The sequence below is a fragment of the Candoia aspera genome, chromosome 1 (genome assembly GCF_035149785.1).
Source record: "Candoia aspera isolate rCanAsp1 chromosome 1, rCanAsp1.hap2, whole genome shotgun sequence".
NCBI lineage: Eukaryota > Metazoa > Chordata > Lepidosauria > Squamata > Boidae > Candoia > Candoia aspera.
The window spans coordinates 340175906-340186167 of record NC_086153.1 but is presented as its reverse complement, the minus strand read 5'-3'; the positions used below and the strand labels follow the sequence as shown (position 1 = coordinate 340186167).

The window sequence follows — 10262 nt, the reverse complement described above, 5'->3', positions numbered from 1 at the left end:
CCCACGCTGACACAGAATGGGAAAGTCCTTCCTCGAAAGGGTCCCTTGAGGCCATCCAGTCTAACCCATGCTCAGCGCCTCGCCAACAGATGGCTATCCAGTCTCTGCTTGAACGTAGCCAACGGAGGAGATTCCAATACAATTTGGGGTTCTAGGATCACAGGTTCCCCTGTCCAGCTGCTCATACTCCAGCTGTTCGGGTTTTAAAGCAGCATTTTCCTTATTTATTTATCAAATTTATATACTATCCGCTTCAGGATCCTGAGCACTGTCCTCCATGGTCCTTCTAACTGGAGAAGTAGAAGAGACCAATTCTTTCAAACCAGGTCCTCCTTCTGTGGCCCCAAACCTGGATGTGCCTGAATAGCAGCCGATGCGCACTGCTGGGCCAAACCATGCACCAGGGACACGAGAAGAAACGTAGCAAGGCTTTTAACTCGGGACTGCCTACCTAGAGGGGGTCACTCAGTCGGAGAATCTCAGTTTGCTTCAACCTCTGTTCCTTTTAGTTAGCAATGTCTGGGATCAAAGTTGGGGCATTGGATGACATGGTGACAAAATGAACGCCTTTTGGGGGCTTTGCAGCTTGATCTCTAAATTGACAAAGTCATCTGGGTTTCCCTGATCCCCTAAGACAGGGTTCCTCAAGCTTGGCCATTCTAAGCTGTGCGGACTTCAACTCCCAGAATTCCCCAGCCAGCCTGGCTGGGGAATTCTGGGAGTTGAAGTCCGCACAGCTTAGAGTGGCCAAGCTTGAGGAACCCTGCACTAAGACACAACACTCGCCATAACTAATGTGAAAACCGACCAAGTGGTTGTGTGAATGCAGCTATTTGGTGTTTCACTGACAGATTACCTACGATGCACAAACTCAGCCAGGATGTTTCAAGCAATACAATCGCAGTACACGGGCTTTTCCCTTTTTCCCCCTTCAAGCCAATCCAGGATTGGTAGAGAGCAAGATGCAGAAATGGATAAGAACAAGGTCATAAAAACGGGGTACAGCTGCCAAACTGGGGAGAAAGCTGGGGGGGGGGGCAAAATCACACACCCGCAACACTTGAACTGCACGGAGCGGGGAGAGGAAATCCCCAGGAGAGCCAGGAATTTAACACTGAAAGTGGGAACCCGTCTGGAAATGAAGTGGAAAGACTTAAAAAAAACAACAATATTTCATTTGGGGCTGGGTGAGCAAATGGGCAGAAAATGGGCAGAAAATGGGCCCTTCTGTTAAAGAAGCCAGTCATTTGGGTAGATAGTACCAGCCCCATTTGGGAATGGCTTCCTGTCCGGTCCCCCCTTGGTTGGGAAGTGGGGCCACCAGCGAGTGATCCGGCCTTGGCCATCTGTGACATCACCATGCTTCACAAGGGCAGCATGGAATGCTGGGAGTATCTTGGGCCTCAGGGGACGAAGAAAGATGCTGCAATGAAGCAAGAGGTCTTTTTCGCCCATCTGACCTGGCTGATGTGGGGAAACCATGGGTGAGCGGAGGAAGAGGCTTCCCTTTCATGTCCTGAGGCTTGGGGAAGGAAGGGAATCATCTGGGAAATGGGGGGCTGTACGGTAGAAGCCACCTTTATGGGAGGCAGGGCTTTGCCCCCCTCCTTTGACGAACCAGAATCTTAGAGAGTGAGAAAGAGATGTTCACGCCAGCGCAACCCAGACATTAGATTTATTGTATTAATTTTGTTTTTACTACAGTGGCTTCCTTGCCACTTTAAGCCGGCTCACTCCAAGGGGCTTGCAAAATTCAAACTATGCTGTCCCTGAGCACATAATAATCCTAAGCACCATAACCACTCACCTCCAGCAACCAAGATGTTACCTCCCTCCCAAGACGGCATAATGTACTTCAGTTTATCTATCAGCCCCCCCCAATTCTTTGAAAGAGACAGGTCCTGACAAATTCCCCCAAAGTCATGAAGGAAGCCGGGGGGAGTTTGAAAGATGCATGCGTCGTGACTCCTGAACAGGCCCTTGAATAAACTGAGCTGCGAAAAGACCAGAAATGGAGTGCTGCATAAATACTCTTCTTGCATGCCTGGGATAGACTAGATGCCCTTGAAGGTTCCCATACACGCTAACTATTCTGCTGTTTCCTTTCCTTTCCTTGAACTCCTGACCCCTGGATGATGTCCCATGGATGGCTGCAGATCCTGACCAAGAACAGGTATTTGTTAAGAACCGTAGAGATAAATGGAGCCCATTGGGACCATCCTGAACAGGGTTTGGACTATTCGGAAAAACACACAGTGTGTTTCCCTGGTCGCACAGACACACAAAATGGCAAATCACAGGAGGGATACGAAGACCACATCCAGCAGAAATAGCGATAAGTGCCAAGCAAACCTGTGAAACAATAGAACAAAACAAAAACAGAAGTAAAAATAGGATCCACAGCTGGAGAAGGATTAATGGATTCAGATATGGCTCTGAAAAGGGCTTTGCGGCAAGCGTTTTGCGCTTGTGTCACAGACGGAGGAAGATTCAGGAGACCCGTATGCAAACAGCTGGCTGTGAGCTTCCCCCTGCTCAGCAGACCCACCTTCCCAGCAGATCGCAGGAAAGTTCTCAGAAAGGAAATTGGAAAATCTCTAACATGGGCGAGAGGACATATTGGTTCCAAACTGGGAAATAGCTCAGTTGGGGGAATTCTCCCGTATATATCTATATGCAGAAGATCAGATCAGATCTTCAAATCAATGCCCTCCCTTGTGAGACCGAACTGAGCCTGCATTAGCATCATTCTGACACCCGGTGAAGACTTTTCTATCTTCCCCGGCTTTTGAATTAGCTTTAAATTGGCTTTAAATTGCAATTTAATTCCAGTTGTTCTAGCCTTTGAATGGCCGCCTTGCAGTGGCCTAGTTTATATAACGCTTTTATTTTGCATTTTATTGAATATGTTTTTATTCAGACTGTACTTTTTGGGGTGTTTCATTGTAAACCGCCCAGAGATCTTCAGCTGTTGGGCAGTTTCAAAAAATGTTTAATAATGATCATGATTCTTGTAACTCCATCCCATTCATCTCAATAAATGTTATGAAGGGGAATGCATGAGAATTGGGCTCAAAAAGATAGGTTCAGTTTTGGCAACTGCCAGAGTCTAGGAGGGCAAAGATGGGCAGTCAGCACCATCTTTATCCCAAAGATGAATTTTTCTGGGGCTGCAAAAATTTTGCACATCCAGGAAAAATGTGGCATCTGATGGAGGGGTGGCTTGGACACCCGCGCCCAGTCTAGAGCCCCATTTTGGTGTTAGATCCAAAACACAAGCCATGCCTATATTGCTTTCCTGGGCTTGTCCAGTAACCGGAATAGGTTTCTGCACGTGCCCAGAAGGCTCTTTCGGCATTTCCAGTAAGCTACAGAGTGCTGCAGGAGGCCTCCAAACTACACACAACTCCTTGAGAAGGTAAATGGCATCATCTGTGCCCCTCAGGAAAATAAAGAGCATGGATTCCATGGTACAAAATAACTTGTTAAATCAAAAGGCAGTTGCCTTCAACAGATCTAACAAGGATTGATCAGAAGTAATTTGTTATTATCGTTAAAGCATTAACGGACGGTGAATAATACCAATACCAGGCTATTTATATTCTTCACCCTTCACCCTAGGGATATATTTGGCAAGGAATTGTGCATGGTACTAACTTTGAACCTGGGCAGTTTATAGTTAAAGGAAAGAGGACAGACTGTTGTGTATGGTTTTGACAGCAATGGGACAGAAACCAGTTTAAGGTTACAGCGAAAGCATAAACTGCTTTATTTGAATCTTGATTGTTACCTACAATTGCTTGACACTATTACTATTATGTGTGTGGGGATACAGATAGGGATGTGTACAGGAGGGGTCAAAAAAGTCAAGATGGCGGCCACAATCGTGCAATCAAAACTCCACCTGCACCTAAAAAACAGGCAGAGTTTTGATTGTACTGTTGTGGCTACTATCTTGACTTTTTGACCACCCATGCAGACCCCCCCACACACAGGTAGTCCTTGCTTAATGACCACAACTGGGACCAGAATTTTGGTTGCTAAGTGAAGCAGCCATTAAGTGAATCTGACCCGATTTTACGGCTTTTTCTTTTGTGGCGGTGGTTAAGCAAATCACTGCGGGGGTTAAGCAAACCACGTGGTTGTCCAGCAAATCACGCAATTCCCCGTTGATTTTGCTTGCCGTGACCACGGGACACTGCGATGGTCATACATGCGAACTGGTCGCTAAGAGTCCCAATCGTGATCACATGACCGTGGGGAATGCTGCGACGGTTGTAAGTGTGAGTATCAGTTGTAAGTTGTTTTTTCCAGCACCGTCATAAGTCTGAGCTGTCAATAAATGAATGGTTATTAAGTGAGGACTACCTGTACATAGAAATAGAGATGTAAATAAGTTTTGTTTGCAATGGGATACTTGGCCTGTTATGTGACTCCATATAAGGTGACATGAAGAATGTGACATCGCTGTTTGGACCCCTCCTAGCTTCCGCCAGACCCTGCTGGTGCTCCACTCCTGTGAGCTGCTAATCAGCTTCGGAATGGAAGTCTGGCCAGCTTCTGAAAGTGCTGTCTCAAGGGAGAAGTCCCAGGGCTGTACAAAAAAGAGTGCCAAACCCACATTTGGGGAAAGTTTGAATGCTCGGCGAAAGAGCACTACAGCCACATCTGAAAAAGTGGTCTAATGCTCTCCAGTCAGGAAAGGCCTGACAAGCGCTTTGGGGGACGATGGTCAGGCTGTATGTATGCAGATATTGCTACGGAAGCCAAGTCTCTGGTCTTTCCTGTAGCCGGAGCCAAAAAGTCTCCCCACGGCCTGGAAAGGAGGGAACAGCCTGAAGGGGTCAGTTAGAACTGGGCAGGTCCCACTCCTGACCATGCCAGTAACCCCACAGTCAGTAAAGGTTGCCTCCATGACAAAAATTGTGCTGTCCAAAGGGGGAAAACCTAACTTTACAACTGGAACAGGTGAGGGGACTTTAAGCTGCCTCCAGTAGTTGCTGGGGACCAAGTGAAGGTATGGCAGAAGAAGACCAGGTCCTGGGCATGTTTGTGCTGTGGTTAGAGAGAGACACGAAGACTAACATTTGGATGTTGGTTAACAGAAGGGTTTGGCCCATTTGAGGAAAAAAGTGCTCAGGAAAAGGCCAGAATTTGTGTCAGGTTTTTTACTGGGGATCCTTGTCTGGGCTTGGAAACTAGGCAGGGACAGACTTGGATGGATGAGGGACAGGAGAAAAATCCCAGGTCTGTGATCTCAACTGGACAGCCCAGAAAGCGGGAAATGCTTTTGTAATGCTACCTGCCAATCCCTCTGGATGTTTTTGTTTGTTTTGTTTTGTTTTGTTTTGGCTTTGGGGTGGTATTTGGTGCAAATCCTGGCCTGTTTGGGTTTAGTCGGGAAACCACGATTAAACAAATCACAATCATCACGTGTGAACTTTGTCCTGGACTATATTTGCTATGACTGACCTGTTAATACCAGGAAACAGAGAGGTTCAAATCTGGTTTGGGGGAATGGAAAAGCACTGATTTGTCCTTCAATCTTTTGTCCAGCTTGGAGAGAGAGAGGCGGGGAGCGCCTCGGACGACAACCAGTCTTTGCAGGAGTTGAATTTTATCATTGATCAGCTGGAACAGGAGGAAGTGGAGGGTGAGTGAGAGGACGCAGCTTTGGGGTCTGGGAGAAACAAGGTGTGGACTCATGGACCACAAGAATCAGGAGTACTGATTTAAGGGGGCAAATGATCCCGGGCATGTCATGTTCTTTCCTGGTGACATCATGGGATGTATGACACCATCGTGGCTTGTAACAAATGCCTTTGATTGACTCCAGGGGACTGAAGTCCTTTGGAAAGAAAGCGCCATCTGCTGGCTGTAATGGGGGAGACTCAATCCATACCACTTACCAATTTTCCTCAACAAGGACTTTCCCTTGCTGGATGGAGGGTCCCCAACACTTCCACTCTAGGATTCTACGTTTCTATGATCAGGCTGCTTTGGAAGGTGGACCTTCCTCGGAGGTCTTTATTTAGAGATGGAACGGCCATCTGACAGGGATGCTGTAGTGGTGCAGTCCTGCACTGAATTGGGGGTTGGACTGGATGATCTCCAAGATACCACCCAAACCTCCCATTCTAGGACCTATGGTCAGGAAGACTCTCCTACAGGTAGTCCTTGCTTAACGACCATTCATTTAGTGACCGTTCGGACTGACGACAGTGCTAAAACCCCGTCCTAAGTCTGAACTGCATCCCAGAGGTTTTCCCCCAGATATCACGCCCTTAACTCTTTCACTCTAGTTTTCCATGCATTTTTGTATTTGCACTTTTCCCCTTATAACAATTGCATTAAAAATGCATTAAACAGTGTTGAACATCTGCGTTTTTCCTATTGCCCTAGTTATAAGTAACTCAGTTGCTTAGATGGCTCACTGCTATTTAGTGTTAAATACATTTTTTAAAAAGAGTTTATATTTAATACGGTCGTGGGGTCCGGCCCGGAAGACAACTGAATTTTATTTAGTCTTTTATTTCACTCCGGCCTTTACCGAGTCTTAACGTCTTGTCAGGAGTGGAAGGTCCGAGGGGCACCATCGTTGGGCTGTGCTTAGGCATCCTCCAGCCCTGGCCGTTCACCCGATGTTGCTAACAGTGTAGGAGTTTTTTTGGGGGGGGGAGGTTCAGCAGGGTCAGGGATGCCAGTCCCCCCCCTTTACTTTTTAGTCTTGGCAACCTTGCGGGGTCTCCCTAGGAAGACCCAGCCCACCTCTGGACGGCAGAAGCTGGACCAGTAACAGGGCATGGCCCATCCCAGGCTGTCCCCTGTCGGAAGCAGCAGGACGCTGGATGTTAGGCTCAAGCCTGCTTTCTCCACAGCAATCACCCTGGACGTCATGAGCAACCAAGGCGAGGAGCTGAAGGTGGACTGGGAAAGATCTCGATCCCCTTCCCCAGAGATCACCTTCAGTTCTGAAATGTCCTCCCCGGAGCTCCTGCTAGAGGCGGACCTGAACGTGTCGGTGGAGTCGGTGTCTCCACCCCCGCCCCCCTCCCTCGATGCCTTCTTCCCTTGCAGTCTGATCGAGGACTCGGCATTCTCCATCGAGAAGGTGCGTTGGCACCATCTGTCCCACCAGCAGCCCCAAGGCCAGCTTGCTGGGTTGGGGGCGGGGGGCAGCGGAGGGGAGATGCTTCTCACCCCCCCTTTGCAGGTGATGGACATTGGGAGGAAGAATGTAGGGTTGCCAACTCATCTGATCAGAGACTGCTCCTGTGCTTTCATCGGCTGCCTGGTATTGAGTTCCTGATTAGATTTCATCAGGAGCTGCAGGTGGCACGCCTGGCCCTACTTCCTCTTGTTTCTCCCTGGCACAACCACCCTGTGAGGTAGGCTGGCCGAGAGGGAAGGGCTGGCCCACAGTCCTCCCAGGAGCACCTGGGGCAGAGGGGGTCTCCTTGCTTGTAATTCACCCCTATCTGGCTCCCAGTGATACAGTTTTCCCCAATAATACTTAAAATAATTATTTTTTCAATAATACACTGCCTTTCCCATCCCACCAAGCATCTCTTCCCATTTCTTTCTTGCACATTGGCAGAAGCTGTTCATGGAAGAAAATTCGCAGAGTTTGGTTTTCAGGCACATGGACGCTTAATTTTGAGCACTCAGAATGCCTCCTCCTTGCCTTACTGGCATTGTGGTCAAGGTGTTCACAAGATGGGGGTCCAAAAAGCGAAGACGGTGTCCATGACCATGTGATGGCAGGCCCGCTGTATTTTAGCATGCATTGCATGCAACACTTATAAAAAAAGGAGCAGGACATTTAATCATGCGTTGCGGGTACCATTTTGACTTTTGTGACCCTCCTTGGGGATGCCCCTGCAGTCTACAGTCTTCTCCCATCTGTAGCCCCTCTGATTGATTTGGTTGCATGACACGCTTAAAAAACAGGCAGAGCATTGATCGCAGCGTCATAGCCACCATTTTGACATCCCCTGCCCGCCGCAGACCCTCCCTGGTGGCCGTGCCTGGGGCTAGGATGGCAGGGTGCTCTAAAGATGCCCCACACTGCCCCATCTGGGGCTGCCTCTGAAGAGCATGTGAAATCTCCAACTGATGGTTAGGACTATTTCGAAATAAGCCTGCTATGGGGCACAGCTTCTGGCTGGTTCAAAGTGGGGCAGCTTATGCTCAGTGAAAGCCCACACAGCTTGAACGGAAGGAAGTTATCTTCCTGTTTTAGCTCAGTAAGCCTTCCCTGAACACCCCCGCCATCGGAAAGCTTTACTGGGAACGCACAAGGCGGCAGAGGCGCCTGAACCCTTTGGAAGTCCTTGCCACAGGAAATCAGCTAGGAGCTCTCATTGGTAACTCTGGGCTGGCAGGTTAAATAACATGCGCATTAACCAGGCCTGTGACTGAGGCTGCACACAGACATCTAAAAACCTGGCGGCTGGATTCATTCATCTCTTGGCTCATGTGGCACGGTGAAGCATCAAGCATCATTTCTATCACACTCTCACCAGCTTGCCAAGGGGAAGCCACAATGCACTGTTAGGGTAACCACTAACCACCTTGTGCAAAAAGAACTAGAGCTTGCTTGCTTGGTTTTCAAGAAAAGATTGGACAGCCATTTGTCCCAGATGATCTGAGGACTCCTGCCTTGGGCAGGGGGTTGGACTAGAGGACCTCCAAGGTCCCTTCCGACCCTATTCTATGATTCTTGTAGATGGGGACACCCTCGTTGATTTTTCTCTGTGTTTTAACTGCGTCTGCCTTTTACTTATATTGTTTAAAAATTCTTTAGCAGCTGCCTTCCAGGGGTGAAAAATGAGGGGTGCAAAACCCAGGAAAAATAATCCAAAGGGGAAGAGTCATGTGAACCCAGGGTGTGGAAAGCATTCCGCTGGGCCCCACATGGAGGGCAGCTGATCCCGCGATCCCACGCGTCGGTCTCACGCTCTGTCTCTCCCCTTGCGAAGGTCCTGGGGGAGAACACTGCCACCATCTTGGCTGAAGCAGAGGAAGAAGCTTCGAGATATGCCTCGGGGCTGAAGCAGCTGGATGTTGAGTTCTCTGAAGACACCAGCCAGACCCACCACATTTTGACTTGTCAGATATGCCAACTGTTTGTCCGGACGGTAGACAGGCTGCTAGACAAATCAGAACAATTGATGGATCATTACTTGCCCCTTACAGAGGAGGAAATAGGTATGTGGGGCTGGCCATGCTGCTGGGTGAAGTAATGCAGTACGGGGGGTGGGTGGGGGGGCTATCTGTGGCACCCTTCCTCCTAACGGCAAAACTCTACTTTTCCCTGCGTGCCTGGGGCAAAAGTTAAACCCCTGCATCCCTGGTGCAAAAAGTTTATTCCTTGCATCCCTGGGGCAAAAGTTGAACTAAAAACAGACAACAAAAATAAGGTCTGGAAAAGCTCAGCCAGTGTTTCTCAACCTTGACAACTTTTAAGAGGGGTGGACTTCAACTCCCAGAATTCCCCAGCCAGCATCCTTTTCACTACAGCACTTTTTATTCCTTGGCTCGGTCTATCAGGTCGCAAAAGCCAAAGAAGTGTTGTAGGTTTCTCTCCTGGGATCCCTTCTGACAACCCTGGGGGATTTCCTGATTCCAATGGATGAAAGTGGGCATAATTTATCACCACCTTGACTCTGGAAATACACAAGAAGCCATTGTGTACGGCCCTAAGAGAGAGTAAAAAGTTTAGAGAGAGAAAAATCCCCCCACAATTAGCATGCTCCTCTGTAAGCTCAGCCTCGCCAATAGGCATATGGCACTGCTGTGGTCAGCAGACCGCAATTCTCCGCAAGGAAGTATATGTGACTCCCACCATCAAAATTGCCCCTTCCAAGCTTGGAAGCCCAGAAACCACCTCCTTGAAGTCTTGGGCTCTAAATAAACCTAGGCTGTTTTCATGTGCTTGCTTCTTCCCGGGCTCAGCAAACCTCAAGAAAACTGTTGAGGAGCTGGATGACTCGACCACTGACCATCAGATGCAAGTGTGTTTTGCCAGGATCAGCAATTTGTCAGGCAAACTCCGCCAACGCGCGTACATGATGGCGCTGAGCAAGCTGCGGGTAGCCCGGAGGAACACCGAAGAAAATCTTTCGCAACTTCAACAAACCATTGATTTGGTAGGCTCAGCCTCACTTCCCCATTTGCCACTGACACCTTCTGGGATGTGTGTGTGTGTGCGTCTTAAATTTAAAAATACGTTTAAAATTTTTAAAATAATAATAAAAGAA

General features: G+C 48.5%; 1 long non-coding RNA gene across 1 annotated transcript in view; it reads right to left on the bottom strand.

The window, feature by feature from the left end:
• The window catches only part of LOC134488509 (uncharacterized), a 679404-nt gene that overhangs the window by 438225 nt on the left and 230917 nt on the right, over positions 1-10262 (bottom strand). The gene's annotated exons all lie outside the window — the stretch shown is intronic.